The sequence below is a fragment of the Anguilla rostrata genome, chromosome 17, assembly GCF_018555375.3.
Source record: "Anguilla rostrata isolate EN2019 chromosome 17, ASM1855537v3, whole genome shotgun sequence".
Classification (NCBI taxonomy): Eukaryota; Metazoa; Chordata; class Actinopteri; order Anguilliformes; family Anguillidae; genus Anguilla; species Anguilla rostrata.
This window is the reverse complement of record NC_057949.1, coordinates 24,365,794-24,386,094: the sequence shown is the minus strand read 5'-3', so window position 1 is coordinate 24,386,094 and position 20,301 is coordinate 24,365,794. Positions and strand designations below refer to the sequence as shown.

At 42.6% G+C, this 20,301-nt stretch overlaps 1 long non-coding RNA gene across 2 annotated transcripts in view; it reads right to left on the bottom strand.

The window, feature by feature from the left end:
- LOC135243576 (uncharacterized) overlaps positions 1-568 on the bottom strand; it is a 31,658-nt gene extending 31,090 nt beyond the window's left edge. Inside the window, exon 1 of one of the 2 annotated variants that reach the window (XR_010326679.1) lies at positions 389-568. This is a non-coding gene — a long non-coding RNA (uncharacterized LOC135243576). The remainder of the gene's footprint in view (positions 1-388) is intronic. The other variant, XR_010326678.1, reaches the window with a different exon arrangement.
- Between the last annotated feature and the right edge of the window lie 19,733 nt (positions 569-20,301).

The window sequence follows — 20,301 nt, the reverse complement described above, 5'->3', positions numbered from 1 at the left end:
GTATACAGGCTCAAGGTCTAGTTTTCCGCGGTTCTAATAGAAGGCCTCACAGGCCGTCCAGGAGGTAAAGTGATACGATGTCCCAGTGTTGGAGCGCCACACTGCGGCAATCGAAAAGCGCAACACTGAATCAGTTCAACAGCTTTTTTTTTGTTGGTTTAAGTGAAAAATTACAAGTACATCAGTAAATAATCCATCCACACAATTCGTCTGCAACACTTCACTGTAGACTATTTTGTCCGCTACGAAGTTCGTCTGTTCAGCATTTTGAATGCCGCGCTCCTTGAATGAATTCCCGGCCAAGACACTTCTCCAAGTAACCTACCCCCATTGGGAAAACATTTCTACGTGCCTGCGGAACAAGTTCAATTTAAGTTAAAACCAATACCTGTATTTCAGATTCCATTCCATCATTCTTATTTCAGTCATATTTCCAAGGGATCGGTACAGTTTCCTATAGATTCATTCATCCCCAATGTGCGACTGCAGCAGTTCAGTCGTCGTCTAATTACACAACAAAACACTAGTGCGTGAATCTACAAATTACGCTAAGGGCTATCCGAGTCTTTGCGTAGTCTAGTGCCCCTAGTGGCCAACTACTAAACTAACAGAAGAAGCGCACAGTTAAGTGATGAACAATATGCTCGATTACAAATTTTTATTATTGAAGTATTGTGATTTGATGCTACTTTGATTCTACCTGATAGATATGCTGGTAGTTTCAGTTCATGCAAAGAAACTGTGAGGAGAAACAGAAAGCTGAGGCAATTTTTGAGCTAATGTGAGCTAATTTGAGATTATGCTACCCAAACAGCCTATCACATCGGGGATAGGGGTGCTGTGCCCAAACCTGTTTCTTTGCCAAAGTATGCTTCCACTGAGGGTGTGTTACATGAAAATGTTCTTTCTAGTACATGCACTTTTGTGCACTCTCAGACGCACAGAATATTTTTGCTGAGAGCTTCAAAATAAGACCCCTCCAAAATGTTTCAAATTTCCTGAAAGATATTTATCGTGAACACATGTGGGTGAATACTAATTCAGAAAATGGATTGCTTTCTCATTTTGCACACCAGTTGCCCTTGCCCTGTTCATTGAGTCTCACTTCTAACATTGTTGCTAACATTTCTAAGCACAAATCAATACAACTGCTCTGGATTATATAACACTTTTGTTGAAGCACAAATGTTGCTGTGACTCGATGCAGTAGTGTATGTAGGATAAGAAATTCAGAGTAAATACAAAAAAAAATGTAATTATTCGACCAATAGAAATACACGACTAAGGAAGTGACAGTTATATAACGCAGTGAGACACACAGCCAGGCAGCATGACTTTACCTGTAAGCTGGCGACGAATGGTGTCTACCTGTTGTATGCAAATTTATATTTATTAGCCAGTGCCAATGTGGAAAAAAATGTGTGGCATTACATGTCTCTTAAAAATTTCCTGCAATTGTTGTAGCTCATCATGCCTCCTAGTTTGACTTAGCATAGGTTAGGTCAGAGTAATGTTTGGTATGTGAACTGGACTTACATTACATTACATCACATTCATTTGGCAGACGCTTTTATCCAAAGTGACGTACAAAAAAGTGCATTTCATGGTCGTAGACAACTGCTAAACACGGGTTCAGTAAGGTACAATACTTATTTTGTACAGCTATTTCTAGCCGACTTAATGCGTTCATGGCTATGAATAACTGTTACAAAATGAGTATTGTACCTAATCGGACCTGTTTTTTGTAGTTGTTCCAATGACCTTCAGTGTGCACTTATTATACGTCTCTGGATGAAAGCGTCTGCCAAATAAATGTGATGCAATGTAATGTTTGAGGGTAAAGTGCATGCGTTACCCACTAATATACAGTTGGGGGCAATAGAGATCTGTGAAATGTAATTTTCTGGAGGACTACGGCTGTGTTGGAATCAGCATACTTGTTTACTATTGAGTACTATTGAGTATACAAGTTGTATACAACTTGTCTGCAACTTGCATACTCAATAGTAGGCAAGTGAGCTGATTGGCATATGTCTTTTTTCACATACTATAATGCTAGCACTTTCACAATAAAAACAAAAAATACAGCTCTATTATGTTTAAGAGTAGCACTTATTTACTTTAAAAGCATTTCGACCTTGAGTTCAGATGACAAATTTAACATTTTATGCGATTTACTTTCAGTTGGTTCTAGCTAAATTGTCCATTGAGCCAGAGGAAATGGGTCATTTAAGGTGTCCGAAAGAACATGTCATACTACAAATACTACTCTCTCTCTCTCTCTCTCTCTCTGTCTCTGTTGCTCTGTCGCTCTGTCTCTCTTGCTCTCTCTCTTTTTTCTCTCTCTCTCTTGCTCTCTTTCTCCCCTTCTCTCTCTCTCTCTCTCTCTTTCTCTCTCTCTCTCAGTCTCTCTTACTCCTTCTCTCTCTCCTCCACCCTCTCTCCCTCCCATCCGCAGCAGGCTGAAAGCTTCGTGCCGGACACAGAGGAAGTCTCACCTCCCAGGTGATGTCAGATTGCTGACACGCTGTTGGATGCTGAGTGCGGGACGCTGAAAGATGAAAGGGAAAATATTGACACGGAAAGCTCAATACCAGCACAGCAGGACACCCAAAACTGAAGAAAAAAAAAATCTTGTGTGGCAATGTTTCAGCAAACAAGAAACAACTGTGTGTGTGTGTGTGTGTGAGACATATTATATTGATCGCATCTGCCAGCAGGGTGCGTGGCGATGGAACTCCTGCCCGTGTTAACTGAACTAAGACATGACCTCCGAAGGTGATCTCCCAGAGGAAGAGGAAGACGACTGATCCAATTACGCAGATTGATTTTTCGGTAAGGGGGGGGGGGGTGTCGCCTCGCGCTCTCAGCTCAGGGGACTGTGAGGGCGCGCTGAAAACGAGGAACGGGACGCCTCCCCCTGGAGGACACGCACGTCTGAGGAGGCCCGCGGTGGGGATGAGGTTCGCAGGGACCCCCTCTTTTTTTAGGGATGATTCTCTCACTAGCCTCAGTGCATTTTTCACACCAGCAGTATAGGCTGAAATATTCATATAGTTGGGCCTAGGGTGGGCCAGAACAACCTAGACGGGCCTTCACAATTGGGTATGGGGTTTGAGACAAGATAAATGGGTTGGCCAGGATACTATATTAGGCAGCCTATTCTGCTTTTGTTTCACACACCTGTAAATCAAACGAAGGAGAGGCTATTTTATGCCCCACATCTGCACACCTTGCCACTCTCCCATGAATCCCATTTTAGCCCAGTCTCTTTCTTATTGTGGGGTCATGAACACTAACCTTATTTGAGGCAAGGGGCCTGCAGCTCTATGAATGTTCTTCTGGGATCTTTTGTGACTTCCTGGATGTCGATGCTGCACCCTTGGAGAACTTTTGGCAGGCCAGCCATTCCTGGTAAAATTCACCACTGCATCAAGTGTTCTCTATTTGGAGATAAAAATGACTCTCATTGTGGTTTGGTGGTGTTCCAGAGCCTTATGAAATAGAACTTTCCGGAATAATATACTGTACTTAAAAAAAAAAAAATCATTTCAGGAGATTTTCTTTGATTGTGGCTGATTGTGGTTGTAGAAAAATTGTGGTGGCTACCTCACTCTGATGGTTAGGTTCAGTATGAGTGAGGTTTAGATTTTACAGAGCTGCCTGGCTGTGTTCAATCAGCTGAATCTAGTTATCAATTCAATTTGGTTAACTGCTTAATTGAGTAACTAAGGGGACAATTACTTTTCACATGGGCGAAATCAAAGAAATGAAATGGTAGTTTCAAATGCATTTTGTGTTTACTCGGTTTCCCTAATATCTAAATATCACATTTTGTCTAAAGATCTGAAACCATTCTGTGCGTCAAACGTGCAACAAAACAGGAAATCAAGCGCAAGAAGACAAATACTGTCTCACAGCACTTGCGGCAAGACTAGCATGTTTCATTTATGGAATTTGAAAGCATAAAGAACATATTATTGAGATGGGAAAACTTTTGTTTTTACTTTCCTCCCCCGTCCCGCCGTGACACGTACACCGCCCCCCAGGAAGGTCCCAGCGGGGTTCCTCTGCCGCACAGGCCAGCGTCTTGCGGCGGTACACGACAAATCCCGAGAGCTTTGAAACTCGCGAGAGACGCGGACTCCAGAAGGCACGTTTACTGCCGCGACTCGGCTAACGACAACAACAACAACAACAACAACAACAACCGTGAAAGAAATGAAAAAAGGAAACAACAAGTGATCCTCGCAGGATGCACCCCTGCAGTGATTCCCCATCGAGAGCAATCCGTCATTCAGGATGGATGTTTTAACCAATCAATTGCGTACGAAACGCTCCGATGACTGCGGCAGTACGTCTTGCCTTGTGTTCCACTCTTAGCTTGTTCTTCTCTAAACTCAGCCACCGCTACTCCCCTCATGAAATTATTATTATGACTAATGTACCAGTGTGCTGACATATTCTGAGAGTAAGGGCATAACTTTAGATTGAATATTGGGTGGGGGGGCGGGGGGGGGGGGGGTAGAAATGCATAGACTACAGGAAATGAACCTTGTCGGGGGGTCTGGGGCCGTGCCCTCCTTAAAGAATTTTCTTTTAAAGCATTTTTTTAACAGCTGTGAAATGATCATTTCTGGGGAATTCTGAGGGGAAATAGAGTATTTTTTTCTCTTATTTCATTGCATGCCTTTGTCTCAGAGGACCAACATATCGTGAGTGGCTCACCTTAGTGGCTTGTGAGTGAGTGACTCTTCTATGAGTGAGCTGCTTATCTGTGAGTGAATCATGTAAGAGTGAGCTGCTTATCTGTGAGTGAATCATGTAAGAGTGAGCTGCTTATCTGTGAGTGAATCATGTAAGAGTGAGCTGCTTATCTGTGAGTGAATCAGGTAAGAGGGAGCTGCTTATCTGTGAGTGAATCATGTAAGAGTGAGCTGCTTATCTGTGAGTGAATCATGTAAGAGTGAGCTGCTTATCTGTGAGTGAATCATGTAAGAGTGAGCTGCTTATCTGTGAGTGAATCATGTAAGAGTGAGCTGCTTATCTGTGAGTGAATCATGTAAGAGTGAGCTGCTTATCTGTGAGTGAATCATGTAAGAGTGAGCTGCTTATCTGTGAGTGAATCATGTAAGAGTGAGCTGCTTATCTGTGAGTGAATCATGTGAGAGTGAGCTGCTTATCTGTGAGTGAATCATGTAAGACTGAGCAGCTTATCTGTGAGCTTATCACCTCCCCTCCCCCACCCCTCACCCCCACCATCCCCCAGTCAAAATACTTTAAAAAAAAAATGAAACTCAGTACAAGACTGATGCCAACATTTGTTCGCCTTGGATTTAAAGTGTATTGCTCCCGGTGATGTAACATCAACAACTCTCATAATAAACTTCATTTTGTTAGCAGTAGCTCAGGGCAAAGTTCCTGGAAACATATGATTAACTGTCTCTTGCCAAGTACAACATATCTTTTGCTTGAGTAGGGAGAGAAAACATTACTTCGGATTCATTGAACAGATAGTTACAGCAGAGGCAGCGAGACCCTCGTCTATGAGGAAGGAAAGGTCCCATGGTCCCTCTCGCATTAAGAGAGCTCACCAGCATTATAATAACACTAAATGCAGTCACAACCATACTAAAAAAAGCAGCACGGATTCAATCAATCAACATTTCCCCCAACCTTACATCCAGACAGATGTATTTAATAAACGTTATTTTTCTGTCCTCTCAGACAGTTGTCTAGTTGAAAAATCACAAGCAATAACTGGCCTAACTCTATTCATGAACAAAAATGAAAACATAAAAAAAAGGAAATTTGCATTTAATTGTGAATCAAAGTTGAGGACTAATATTAAAATTGAATCGTGGCTGCAGAGCTGAGCTGTGGGAGACTGCACGGCAGTGTGGGGTCTGCCACCACAGCTTACCCAAACAGCTTGCTTCTGCATCCCAAACTAAAAAAGTTTTTTTTAAATTTTTATTTTATTTTAAAGTGACGGCTCTTTCTTTTGGGAAATTATGACAACGAATGACGGACACTCATTAATAATCGCTCTTTTTGATGTATTTGTGTCTTCCGTGTCTGTATGTGTTTGTGTGTGTGCGTTGAAATGCGCACTTTGAAATGTGCATGATTTTGCATGGGTGCGTGTGCGTAAGTGTACAGTGAACAGTTCATCAATGCTTGCGCTATCTCCGTTAGCATACCACACGGGGTTAACCTTTGTAGCCGAGACACCAACGCATGACATCAGCATTCCACCAATACCAAACACGATTGCACTGTATCATGGAGAATCTAAGGTGTACATAACGCTGGTCCAGTAGGGTGTTTTGCAACTGACCACTGTTTTTTCATCACACCATGTTGGCTCCCTGTCAGCACTGTAAACAGCCTGTTTTCCTTTGGGTGGCTTATAAGGGGCACACTTCTCTAAACTGCCCAACATGGGTGTGTGCATGTAAATATAAACTGAGCATATTTAGGTCTTTTATGTGTATATGTGTATGTCCAGAGTGTGTTTTGGGGTAAGCCTCCTTGTGATGTCTGACTGTGGTTTATTATGAGCTGCACAAAAATTATGGGAAACTGAATTCAATCCATTTATAATTTACAATTTAATTCACAATCAACGGCCTTGAACAACATCCGTCATTTTTATGTAAAACTCGCCACATTTCACATCTCAGATTTGAAAAACAAAAAACCAATCGCGTTTTTAATTGGAAAAAGGACCGGAATAATATTTCACATTTTTTTCCATATTATTTATTGGAATCGCAGCAGTGGCATCAAAAACCCCATGGCTCATTACTCAAAGCGCAGTTCTCGCCGAGCCCCGAGTTTCTCACGGGTTATGATTTCCACGAATTACTGTTTCCCGTTTGCCACCGCAGAAATATCACCGAGGGATCACCTGACATGGCAGCTAAATGCATTATTAATGGAGGGGTATTGCGTCTGAACTGAGCGGATGCTGCCCCTCCGTACGCAGCGGGGGATGCAGACGCATCCAGTCTGGGCTGGGTTGTGCGGCCCGCGTCTGTGACATCACTGCAGTCATGCTTCCTCTGAGTGAGGCTCAGCCGGCCCTCCCGATGGTGCACTGACCTTCCCCAGTCGGTCAGGAAGTCAGGTTCACTCGCTGTTTTCTGCACCCGTATAAAAACACATATTCAGTTTACACTATATGGGTCTTGAGGCGTGAACTTCGGCTGTGGCTGGTGGTGCTGGCTTACCATGTGAAATTCACTATTGGGATCACAGATTAAAATTGCATTATGGAATGGGAGACCCTTTTCAAATCATCATGACCTGTGACCTCTGACCTGTGCTGCATAGGTAGGAACACAGATTGTATGCATAAACCAGAAGGTCAACTTCTGCCTTCCCCACATCCTCTTTACATCCCAAAGACAGGAAGTTCTAGCAGGTAACCAGAGATTTCAGTGCTATACTCCGGCACAGGAGATAAATTGCTACAACCCCTCATGAATAAACATAAATACGTGCCAAAATTGAAATGTCAGAGCTTCAATGGCACAAAGATAGAAAATTTCAGCGTTAAGAATATGGAACTGAATACTCAGCAAATTACATAACCTGAATTTCCAGCATGTAGCCATGCACTGTACAAATGCGAATGTGAGTCATTCAAGGTACAGCCATCCAATAAACAAATATATACATCTACTCTTGAAGAGATCTACTATTATTTTCACAATTAAACTCAATGTAATCAACTGTCCACATTACACACATACACTCATGCCTTAAACACTGGCCATGCAAGGCATTCTCCAAAGGCCAATTATAATGCACATGGAGGCTTGCTTAAAAGCATAGTGCTTGCATGGCATTTCATGTTTCTATAAAGGCCTTGACTTAATTGGGCTCCTGGTGTGCAGGCAGTATAGTGAAGCATGAATAAAACAGACATGCGTACATACAGAGACCCACATACAGCCATGCACATACACTGCTACTGCACTCACAGATACAGACGCGTACATATCCACCCATCCACGTACACACACACACACACACACATTCTCAGGCTCGTGTACACACATACACTACAGGACATGGTGGGTGAAGAAATTGTACCCACCAGAACTGGGCATATGGATTTCCTACCCAAACCAACATGAATAAATACATTTTCAAATGACAAAGATCTGGCAAGACACGTACCTGTAGACAACCAGTCCTGAACAATTCTTACTATATATGGATTCGGCTGGCTCTTGTCCTGCTCCAGCATGAGCTGAATGGGAGAAGCAAGGTCCCATGTACCAGCAAATAGAACATTTATTTCTTGACTTGAATAGCCTATATCGAATTAACAAACAACTGTGACTACATCTATATTAAACTATAAATAGGAATTTTTAAATGATAAAACACTCAAATAGTTTTCACGAGAGAGAAACACATAGTGGTGTGATAGCACGTATCAAAGGAATTCGTATAAATGCTACTGGGGAAACACGTACACCCTACTACATGGCATTTGGATTGAAACATGAGCTGAAACAACACGTTCTGAAGCATGGAAGAGACATTCTGAAGCAGTGAAGAGGTGTTCTGAAACACAGAAGAGGTGTTCTGAAGCAGTGAATAGGTGTTCTGAAGCAGTAGAACAGTATTCAAAAGCAGTGATTTTGCTCAAAAGGAGAAAGACACAAAACAAATAAATTAGGGATGACAGTTGCACATTCGTTCATTGAGAATAAAATAACTCATGTAAATTGTGTCAAGCAGAACAAGAAAAAAAGAAATGAGTTTTGACATTAACAAGAGCAATACATTCATTTCATATAACCGCCCCCCCCCCTCCTTCCCCCAAGAGAAAAGCCCATCTGCACATCTTTCAGATAAAAATGATCTGAGTGCGCTTTAGAGAGCAGCCACGCTGTTACTTACCGCTGTGTGGCTCTGTGAAGCTCTACCCATCATGCCCTGGGGGTTTCCTTACTCCTCCCTGATGATGCAACTTTTCTTCAAATTATGTAGAACTGCAGAAACAGGAAGGCCTGCTGATTGAGGATGGGTCCCATTAAAGCCTCAGGGGGGAATAGGAACCTCTATATTGAAACTGTTGGCCTTTGTTTAATTCCAGTACTGTCTACAAAATGAATATCTTTGTCCTGGCCACATGCTCCCAGGCACGAAACAAAGAGGCTTGTTTGTTATTGGCGTTTAAATTCATGATTAAAAGGTTACCAATTACATTACATTACATTACCAATCACATTAGCAAAAAGGACTGAGGTGACTCCACAGCAAACACTCAAAGAACAGTCATGATTGGTTGCATGGCATTATTCTGATAGGTCATGACCTCTTGAGGTGTATGGACATGGGTACACTATGACATCATTAAATTAATTAAATAAAGAGCCCTTGAATCATGCATACATAATTCATCCCAAATGATTGGTTAGTCCAGAGGTCAGTGCTGAGGAGGAGCCGGTCCCACAAAGCAATAGATGGCCACCAAAGTTGGATTCGTGCATTAGCAGGCTAACTATTGTAAACAGTTTTACAACAAGCTTTCTGTTTTCATGAAACAGATCTTTCATGAAACAGGCTTATTACCAAGGACAAACATCCAGAAGACAACGCCTTCTCCACAGCAGGTTAACACAAATCAAAACCTGGCTGTGAGTTCAAATTAATAATAATGAGGTGGAGGAGGAGAAGAAGAAGAAGGGCCTTCAAAGGAGGCTGCTGCTGTCCATGGTCCTGAAGGTCTGTCAGGCTATGGTTTAGAGAGGAAACCATATGTATATTTAGTTTCTTTGCACCAGTTCTCTGTTAATTGAGACTGAAATGGGCAACCAGGTTCTGGGTTCAAGCCCAGGTTGGCCAGGATCCTCTCCTGTGTGGAGTTTGCATGTTCTCTCTGTGTTCTTCCCCTGGGTCTCCTCAGGGTGCCCTAGTTTCCTCCCACAGCCAAAGCATGCAGTCCAGGGGCTAATGAAAATTAGCCTCCCTGGCTAACTCTGCAATACTTACATAAATGTCATTAACATGCTTTGTCCCTACAAAATTAAATTAAATGTAATTTACATGTATGGCAAAGCACACAACATCAATACATAGGTTGCTATATAGTCATTTCATGTTCTTTAGCAGTAAATCCATATAATCCTAGGACATCTATTTACTACTAGTTTACTACATGTTAATAATGATAGATAGTTGTAATTATGAACAACATAGATTTGATTACTAAATGTCGATGTCAATGCTTCTGTCATGGTTCTGTGGTTGTCTGCGTTTCCCTTTTTGGCCCTTCAGTTTTTAGTTTGGTTTGGTTCCCGTTTAGTTTGGTTCCCGTTTAATTGTATTATTGTTTTCAATTATTCTATTATTGTTTTTGGGTTGTCTCGTTTTCCCTTCCCTCTCTGTGGCCTGATTGTTCATTGTGCCCTCCTGTGTCTCGTCAGTGTCGTGTCTATTTAAGTTCCCTTCTTCCCTGACTCAGGTGCTGGATCCTTTAGTGTGTGTGTTTCGGATTGTGCTTTGGTATGTGTCCCCACGTGTACTTCTGACTCTGTGTTTTTGAGTGTTTTTCTACCCTGCCCGTGTTCTGGTTTTGCATTGTTTTGGTTTTTCGGGATTCTCTTTGTTTTTGTGTTTTACGAACTTTGCTTGGACCTTTTGAAACTTGCCCTGAGCGGCCTTGTTTTTGTATCTCCTTGGTTTTTGTTCTATTAAAAGTAAAGTTCTTGATTTTGATTTACCCTTTTGAATTTTGAGTTTTTTGACTCTGCGTTTCGGTCCACTCCCTCGCCTTACCTGCCAGCTTCTGCAGTTTTAGATTTTTTATTTTTGATTCATAAATCATTTTTTGTGTTTCATTTTTCTGCACACAAAAAGAAGAAGAAACTGGTCAGCTGAAAAGCTGGCCTGTGGCTCCCAGCGGCAAGCTGAAGAGCAGTCGTTGGGTTTTATTTTCTTTAGTCTTCATTATTTTATTTTAGTTTGCTTTAGTTTATTGTTTTTGCTCGTAACCAGTGCGGGGGAAGGGCGAAGGTGTTTGTTTATTTGTTTTCATGTTGGTGTGGGTGCACTCTCTCTCTCTCTCTCCATGTGGCAACCGACAGTCCACTCCCAGAACTGCCGCATCTCCCTCCCAGGGGTATCAAACTGGCACTTCTATTCTTTAAATTCTCTCTCTCTCTTTCTGCCTCTCTCTCTTGCACTCAATGAGTCACTCACTCCAGCTCAAGCTGTCACATTCGAGGTTTGTTTGCTTCTAAACCTATTTCATGTACCTTGAGTGTGTGTGTGTGTGTGTGTGTGTTGGGGGGGGGGGTGTTGTAGGTTTGGTGATAAGATTCTATTGAAATGGAACTAGACTCTGTCGGGCTTCCTGACAAGGGGTGTGTAGACAGTGCTATCCGAGTTTGTCGGTTCAAACAACAAAAATACCTTTATCTGTGAAAAATAAAGACAGATCCTTGTGCACAGTGTCGTTTACAGAGATGCTGGTTACAGCAAGATACAAATCAAAAATGTATAAAGCACTCCGGGTGTGTGGTTTACAATATGTCATCAACAGTTGGCTTTTATACATTTTTGATATCTTTGTCTGTATTCGTATTTGGAAAATGGACAGGTCCTGACTAACTGCTGATTGGGGGGGGGGTTGTGATCGTGGGGTTGGTGATAGCGGCCCCCCTGGAACAGCCTAATGAACACAACATGATAAAAAAATAAATGTTTTTAAAAAAAAACTGAAAACTTTTTCTTGAGAAAACGAAAAAATGAAATGGCACACCTCTGGCTCCATAATGTACTGGGCGCTCACGTTTGAGGGGAAAACTCCATGGTGATGACCTTACATGGTCCGGTCTGTGCGTGCAGCATTGTAGCACTCGCACAAAATGCGGTTTCAGCTTCGCGATCAGGAGGCTTCTGCTTTTAATTGAACAAAGCTCAATTTTCAGCTGCTAAAAGGCTGCAGATAAACACCTACCCTTCAGATAGGCCGGTGTCAACAAATGAAAGGGTATGCAATCGCTCACGTACCTCTGTGACTGTAAAACACACTGGGCACTGTGGAGGGAAGGTGGGGAGGGGGGAGTAAGAGAAAGGGAGAGAGGGAAGGGTTGACAGCAGAGAGAAGAATTAAGAGAAGAAAAAGAAGGGAAAAGATGAAAGGAAAAAGAGAGAAGGAAAGGAGGTAGAGTGGGAGGAAGGGGGAAGGTGTGGAGGAAGGGAGAGGCAGGGAAGAATATATCAGAGATAGATACAGTGGAGAGAGAGAGAGACAGAGAGACAGAGAATGTTGTTTGTATTTCATGTTGTTTGTATTCCTATTCCTGTTTCTGTGTGTACACTTTTGGCAATGTGTACAAATGTATTTCATGCCAATAAAGCATTTTGAATTTGAGAGAGAGTGTGTGTGTGTGTGAGAGAGTGAGAGAGAGAGAGAGAGAGAGAGAGAGAAAGAGAGAGACAGAGAGAGAGATGAGAGAGAGAGAGACAGAGAGAGAGGAAAAGAGAGATGAGAGGGTAAATGAGAGCAAGAGAGAAAAGGTACACCTTTCAGTCGTTATGATTGCGGAGTCACGGGAGGGCTGGGAAAGGGAGGGCCGTGCGCTGGAGTGGACGGCCCATTATCTGAAGCAGGGGCACTCCAGTGCGGCGGCTGAGTGTGGGGGGGACCCTCCCGCCCAAACACTTGTGCCTCTCACAGCGGGTCCCATGGAGGGCACTCCCTTCAGCTACAGGGCATAATTGCACATTACACAACAGCACAATGACATAATTACGCATCAACAGCGCCGCGCAGAAAACAAGGAAGAGGGACACGAGCAAAACCAACACGGCTTGTTGTTTTAGCACACAGGCTGCACACACAGCTGAAATAATTTGCAGCCACTCGAAGCGTGTTGCCCCCCCCCCCCCAACACAGAAACGTGATCCCTGTAAACAGTGGTCACACACTGATTTCAGGACGCCGGCTATGCGGATACTCGACATTCTTTCTGTTTCACGTTTTACATTTTACAGCCGTGCTTGTGTGTGTGTGTGTGTGTGTGTGTGTGAATGTGGTAAGTGCCTTACTGACAGGGCCTGTATGTCAGTTCTGATGGATTCAACTTTCAGAAAGCTTTTTCAAAAAGTTTTATGGAATGGTGAATCAGTCTCTACTACAAAGAATGGCTTCAAAACATTCTTGTTGAGCATTCACCATGCGGGGGTGGTCACATACACTGTTGTTATGTTTTTTTCCTCTCTTATTTTGATGTAATAGGTAAGTTATGGCTACATTTTTATGAGGGCTGATGATGTTTAAGTCATTTCAAATGCATGAAAAACCATTCAAAAGTGTTTTGTGAAAGGCTTCATTGCATTTTATACATCAGACTGATGAGGTTTTCAAATAGTCACATTCGCTGCAACATAACACTAATTGTACTAATTAAAATTGTTCATTAACAATGTTAATTTACATTCATTGTGCTCTGGTTTAATTCACAGAAGAGCATGAGTGTCAGAGTGATATGTGTTGGACATCATTCAAACTTATCTGTTCAGCATGGCTTAGATTGCACTTGTGCATTAAACATGATTCCTCATCTGGAATATGGCACTTGCAAGCAGGAAATGTGAGTTTTATTTCTGAATTAAAATTTTTAAAATCTATCATCATGGCCTCACAACAAAGCATTTCACTATGTCAGGGTATGTGAAATATATAATACATGTTTTTTTTTAATACATTGAGTTCTTCCACGATGCTTTTTTATAAGTTTTCCTACAATGTCCTTAAACTTCATTGCTTTAAATTACCAGTAGCGATTGTTACATCAGCATTAGAATGTTCAGTTAAGAACATTCCAATCGCATATTTGTGATCTCACACCTTAAACAGCCAATGGGCCTCCAGGTTCTCCAAGTTCTAGAGTTCTAAAGGATCTGCTTTCTGTGTTTCATCACCCCACTGCCTCGCTGCACTGCGACTAACCTAAAATGGCCGACGTGACCTGGAGCCTTAAGCTGCAGCCGCGGCCTGTTTCTGCAGTAGGCCTTCAGCTGGGGCTCTTCTGTCAGAACTCCGATGCAGTGTTATCAGACTGGGCCCCACATCACCAGAACACGCTGTGACTTTGTTGAACACACATCAGCTGCTACGGGGGATGGTGGACGTTCTCCTGAGCAAACACAAGAAGCCATTACGGCAGGACAACGTGACCTCCGTTTCCTTCAGGTTGGCTTTGGGAACGGCGAAATGTAGGGCTGTCACATCGGACATCCAGGATGTGTATGTAGCGCTGATCCTCTGGCCTTAGCTTGCCCTGGGGCCTAATTCTCCACAGATCCTGTGCAGAGATTAGAGAGTACAGAGAAGGGTTTTTACATTAAAAAAAAAAAAATTGAAACAGACTATTTAAAAAAAAAATCATATTCACTAAAACGCAATATCCTGACACTGCAGTGTCCCTGGCAACAGGACAGTTTTGGGGAAACAGATGAATGAAATATGTACAGTTATGGGACATCAGCAGGGTTCCTCCAGGATGTTTTGGGCAGCTTTTATGAATGTTTGACTAGCTGTCTGCTGTTAGGGGCCATCGCTCACCTCAGGCTGGGAAGAAGGTTCGGTTCTTGGCTGTACACTGTGGTCGTGTCACCAGGGAAGTATTAATGGACACGATCTTCCCCTGTCAAGCAGAGAAAAGCCTTCATTCGTCGGCTTACGTTATTGCTACAGAGTAGTTCTCAAGCATTAACATTTGTGTTCCCATCGAGGAAAGCTCACAACGATATGCCAAACTGCAGCACCAAGACAATTCTGCCTGTCTTTGAGATGCCTTTCGTGGGGGCCATCTGTAATGACAAAAAAGCAGGGGATGCCGGGTTTCTGTTTACGGCTTAAATACAGGGACAATTATTCATGCATGACATCTTACGATAAAGACATGTGAAAAAGTAGTGAGGGTGGTGGAGACAGATGTGAGCATTAGTTCTGCATTCGTGGGTCAGAGGTGCGGCAGTGTTAGTGCTGGTGTCAGAACAGGTTATTTACAGACGTTCTTCTTTTGAGACTGCATTCCTGTTCAGGGAGAGGAAGTGTGTAGACAGAAAGATGTAAAGAGAAAGTGAAAGAGGGAAAGGAAGAGAAACAGAATGAGGCAGCTGGACAATCTCACTGAGTGCAAAAAGCACTGGTATGGGGACACGTCATTAAACACACTCTGTGTGTGAGTGTGCTTGTGAGAATGAGAGTGTGAGTGTGAGTGTATGTGTGTGAGTGTGAGTGTGAGTGGGAACGTATGCATGTGTGTGTACGTGTACGTGTGCATGTGCGTGTGTGTGTGTGTGTATGTGGCTCAATGAGCCAAACCTTTTATTGGCAAACTCAACACATTCAATACTCATAAATCAATCAATCCGCCCATATTCATGTAGCCCATCACATACACCTTAGTGCAACACAAAGTACTTCACAATAAATAAGTAAAAATAAATAAATTCAGAAAATTAAAAAGCATTAAACTGTAATAAAAATAAAATAAAACAAAATGCAAAAAACAGGTTAGATTATATTAATAGTCTCTCAATAGCTGACTGCTCATTTTGTAGATGCTAAAATTAAAATTTTATAAGGAATTAATCCCACATCCAACACCCCTAGAAGACAAGAGGCTAAATTGCCCGACGAGAGCAAGGTGCTGAATGAAAAGGGCAGAAAGAAAACTAGCGGAGAAAGGAAAGGTAAAGACTCCGATACACTCACAAAACTAGAAATACCGCCTCGCGGTTATATGCCTCCGCCAACCAGTAGCCAGTTTGGATATAAAATGTCATCACTTCATCATTTTATCCTATTAGACATTTGTGTGAAACTTTGTCATAATTAGCGTATTCATTCTTGAGTTATGGCCAAAAATGTGTTTTGTGAGGTCAATGACCTTGACCTTTGACTGCCAAAATCTAATTAGTTCATCCTTGAGTCCAAGTGGACGTGTGTGCCAAATTTGAAGAAATTCCTTCAAGGCGTTCCTGAGATATCGCGTTCAGAGGAGAATGGGACGGACGTGAGGTCACAGTGACCTTGACCTTTGACCACCAAAATCTAATCAGTTTATCCTTGAGTCCAAGTGGACGTTTGTGCCAAATTTGAAGAAATTCCCTCAAGGCGAACCTGAGATATCGCGTTCACGAGAATCGGGACGAACGGACGGACGGATGGACGGACGGACGGATAACCCGAAAACATAATGCCTCCGGCCACGGCTATGCCGTCGCGGAGGCATAAAAAGGGTCCTTCGGCTTGCCCATATAAGGGAACCCTTTTTACGACTGTATGGAACCCTGTATGGTAGGTGTGAAAATCGTGAGTGCTCCTAGGCTGAATCATTTTGCCTGACAAATAACCTTTGAAATAGACAGGGTTCCTCTCTGAGAGTGGTACAAAGAAACATCTTCTCGGGTGCCCCCCCCCAGCCAGACGCAGGTATTTTAATGCGTTCCCTCTCAAGCTCGCCGGATGCAACCAATCAGCGAACGTTTTGAATAGTTTGTATCGGGCGTGCTGGGGAGTAGAACACAGCAAATACCCGGATCCAGCTGGGGGTACCTGAGGACAGGTTCAGAAACCACTGCTCTACGGAGGCACAAGCCTCTGTTCAGTAGCCCCATCATGTCTGACTGAAGCGGTGACAGAATTAATCATCCCAGCTGCCCAGTCACTGCTTTTCTATGGGACAGAAGTGTTATCACAAAGGGCATTTGGACCACCGAATCCCGATGTGACCTTTGTGACAGCCGAGCCGATATCAGCCAATCAGCGCTGCGGATGATTTCCGCTGTCGAAATTTCCACTGCCTGGTAAGTGGCTCTATCTCATAGCCCACTTCCTCCGCCCCCTCCTGCCCCCAGCCCTGCTGCACTGAGCACCACAGATCAAAATCAACGGTTGCACCTCTGCCAAAATGAGACAGATATGATAAAAAAAAACCTCTTCCAAAAAATGCACAAATCTATTTTTTTAGAGATGCGCAGAAGACGACAAAAGTTTGCCCCCCAAAGTAATTCAACACTTGCTTGTTTTTTTTTAATTCTACAAGTCTCCAAGTGCAAATATTTAAGTCATTAGCCCCATGCAGGTGGGAAAATAAAAAACACTTTTATAGAGCCAAGCCAGTAATTACAGTGCTAATTACATAATTTACACCCTGGGTTTTAATGAAGTGCTTCCTCTCTAATGGACCTATTAAAATGACAGCGAACACACACATGTTCACAGGTGCACACACACACACACACACAAGTTGGGTCCCAACATATATTGTAACAAGCTTATCTACAAGAACTTGCCCATGCATGTGAGTGAGTTTTAAGAGCAGAGTTCATGTTTATCTGACAAAGAACAATGAGTTGCACATAGTTGACTTTACTCTAATGGTCTGTGTGGAAGGACCTATAACTCAGAATCCAGTGCACCAGGCAACCAATGGACCTCATTTTTATATAAATTAAGGTGGGCAGATGTTCTTTCAGCAAATGTCTGCAGTTTAAAACCATATTTTCCATGTTTACAGCTCTTCTTTAACTGTTATTATAAATGAAAGTGATTACACGTACCTTCAGTTGAAAAAAAACTTTGGGTATAATAGGCTTGCTAGCTCCTGCGTCCCCTCCCCTCTTGCACATTATGTTATCCACTGTGTACCTATGCCATGCTCACGAACAGGCATTGATCCCGAAACACAGGAAACATTCAGTCCGGCTCGCTGAGAGAGACCGCACGCTCACAGGCACTCATTTGGGGCTCATTTTGCTTAGGGGTTGAGTCGGTCCGGTGAGAGCTACTCTCAGGGGCGTCATTGTAAAGCTAATTAAGTATATAAGGTCCAACACACCTGATTTCTGAAAGAGCTGCAGAGAGGAAACACTGCTTTATTTTCTCTCTATTGCAGGTCACATGACTGGAGAGAAAGCCATTTTCACAAGTTCTCTTTGAAGCCAAGGTTAAGAAATTCACCAGATAATTTGAAAACGTTTTTAATAGAAATTTGATATGGAGAGACAGTAGGTCTATTTCTTTAGTCTAATTATCACCTCCCCCCTCTCAGGCATGGGTCCCTCTTTGTTTTATATCCACTCTCATCTCTCTCTCTCTGCCACTCGCTCTCTTTCTCTCTCACTGTCCCCACAAATTTCATCCTTTTCTCTTTGTTTTTTTTGTTTTGTTCTTGCGTTTCAAATCCCTGCTTACATGCCCGGGGGGGTGGGGGGTGGGCACGCTTGTTACGTTTCGGGGATGTAGAGGAATGCATTCAGCTGATGTACAGAACACCCATCGGAATAATGGAGACACTTCCACTGCCAGACAGCTGTCCCCCCTCATTATCTTTACATTAGAATTAAGATGGCCGCCTACCATTATCTTTGCATTAGAATTAAGATGGCCGCCTCCCATTATCGTCGCATTGGAATGGAGATGGCTACCTCTCATTATCCTTACATTGGAGTCAAGATGGCCGCCTCTCATTATCTTTGCGTCAAATCGGAGATGGCCCCTTCCCAGCCGTTTCTCAGATAAATATTGGAAGAATCTATACTTTTTTCACTTCAAAAAAAATTTTAAAAAAGGTTTTGCCACCCCTATAGCGAGAGTTCTGATATTAGTAATTTCACAGTCCATTGTTGGGCTCAAAGATTTCTACTCCACTGAAGCATAGTGAGTACAAAGATCATGAATATGTATTAACCTCTGATGGCACTCCAATGTATGTGACTTTTCTGACTGTACGGTAAGTATCATTTTTAACTATGAAGAGGAAAATAGCACCTCCATTACATTATTATGTGTGTGAGGGCATTTCTTTTTTCAGCAATGGAAAGCCACTGCACGTCAAAATAAAGGAGTTTCAAATAAGAAATTTGAGAAAAAGGGAAAAAATTTAATAAAACAAAAGCCACAAAAAATTTAAGTCCAGTTTCCATCTGACCTATAAGACCCTGGCGAGCGTTCAACAGTAGCACTGAGTGAGAGGTGAGCGGAAGGGGGGGGGGGGCGAGGGTGTAGAGGTGCACCTGAGACACCTGTGCTGGTGGGTGGTACTCATGGAGGGCCCAGTCTGAGAGATCGGCCCTCGCATCCCTACTGCCTGAGTCCTCCCTCCCCCCCCCCCACTTCTCCTGTCATCTGACTGATAGGGTGTGACACAAGCGTGCCCACAACATCCCAATCCCCACCCACCTCCCCTCACATCCACCCCATTTTTCAAAAATCCCACAGCGACCTTCATAAACCCCCTTCGGCACCCCGGGGGGAACTGAGATCATAGCCAAAACAAAGGAGCCATCCCCACCTACGTAAAGATTTGTGTTCAGGGTTGCCACACTTGCACCCGGTCTATTCTCCAGCCTTTTTGTTCAGGTAGACGAAGGAGGCCACTTTCCTTCATTGCCTTCTGTTTCTGTTTGGTATGCCAATGCAAACATTACCAATGATTTATCCAATTCTATTGGTCGAGATAACAACAAGCTGCATTCAGTGGTAACAATATTCAGCAATCTCTGGGCGAACTACATAGTATTATAGATTTATGTTGAAGTCTTATGTTAAAAACAGTTATGATATTGCAAATGAGATTTGCTGAAAAATGACACCAAAAAAAAAAAAATGCTCAATAGGAACTATTGCATCACTCCTTCTGGCTTTTGACACGTGAAAATGTAGGGCCCCAAAAATTGTACTTCCCAAATACTATATATACACATATGCACAGACACACATTCACACAAATAAACAGACTGGAAACTACGAATGTTCCCATTCAATGCATTACCGTTTCTTTTCTTGATCTGAAGTGACAGTGTTGCACCTGAGACTCAAATGGCCCATCCATTAAACAATAATCACCCAATTAAAGAGAGCTAAGAGGATCTGAGCATTAACAGCAATAATGTGATAATGTGAAGAAAATGAAATAAATACTTCCAATTATGCCATCATTTTTATCATCTAACTTTATTATCGGCTTCTAATTATCTCTGTAAAATATGGCACTGTGCCTTTCAAGATATTTAAAGGGAGGTAAAGTGCACTCACAGTGTTCATTTATATAATGTGTCGACGTGTCTAATTCAGAACTGCAGCCGTAAAACGTTATTTGTTTTATTTGGCTGAAAGAGCCGGATATTGGAAAATGGTGTGCGTAAAAGCTTTATCTGTCATTACCGATAACGGAGCGGAGGAAAACGAGTTCACTCACTTTAATGCACAGCTTACAAAACGAAAGGTTTTAAATGTGAATGAAAGACTTCCAC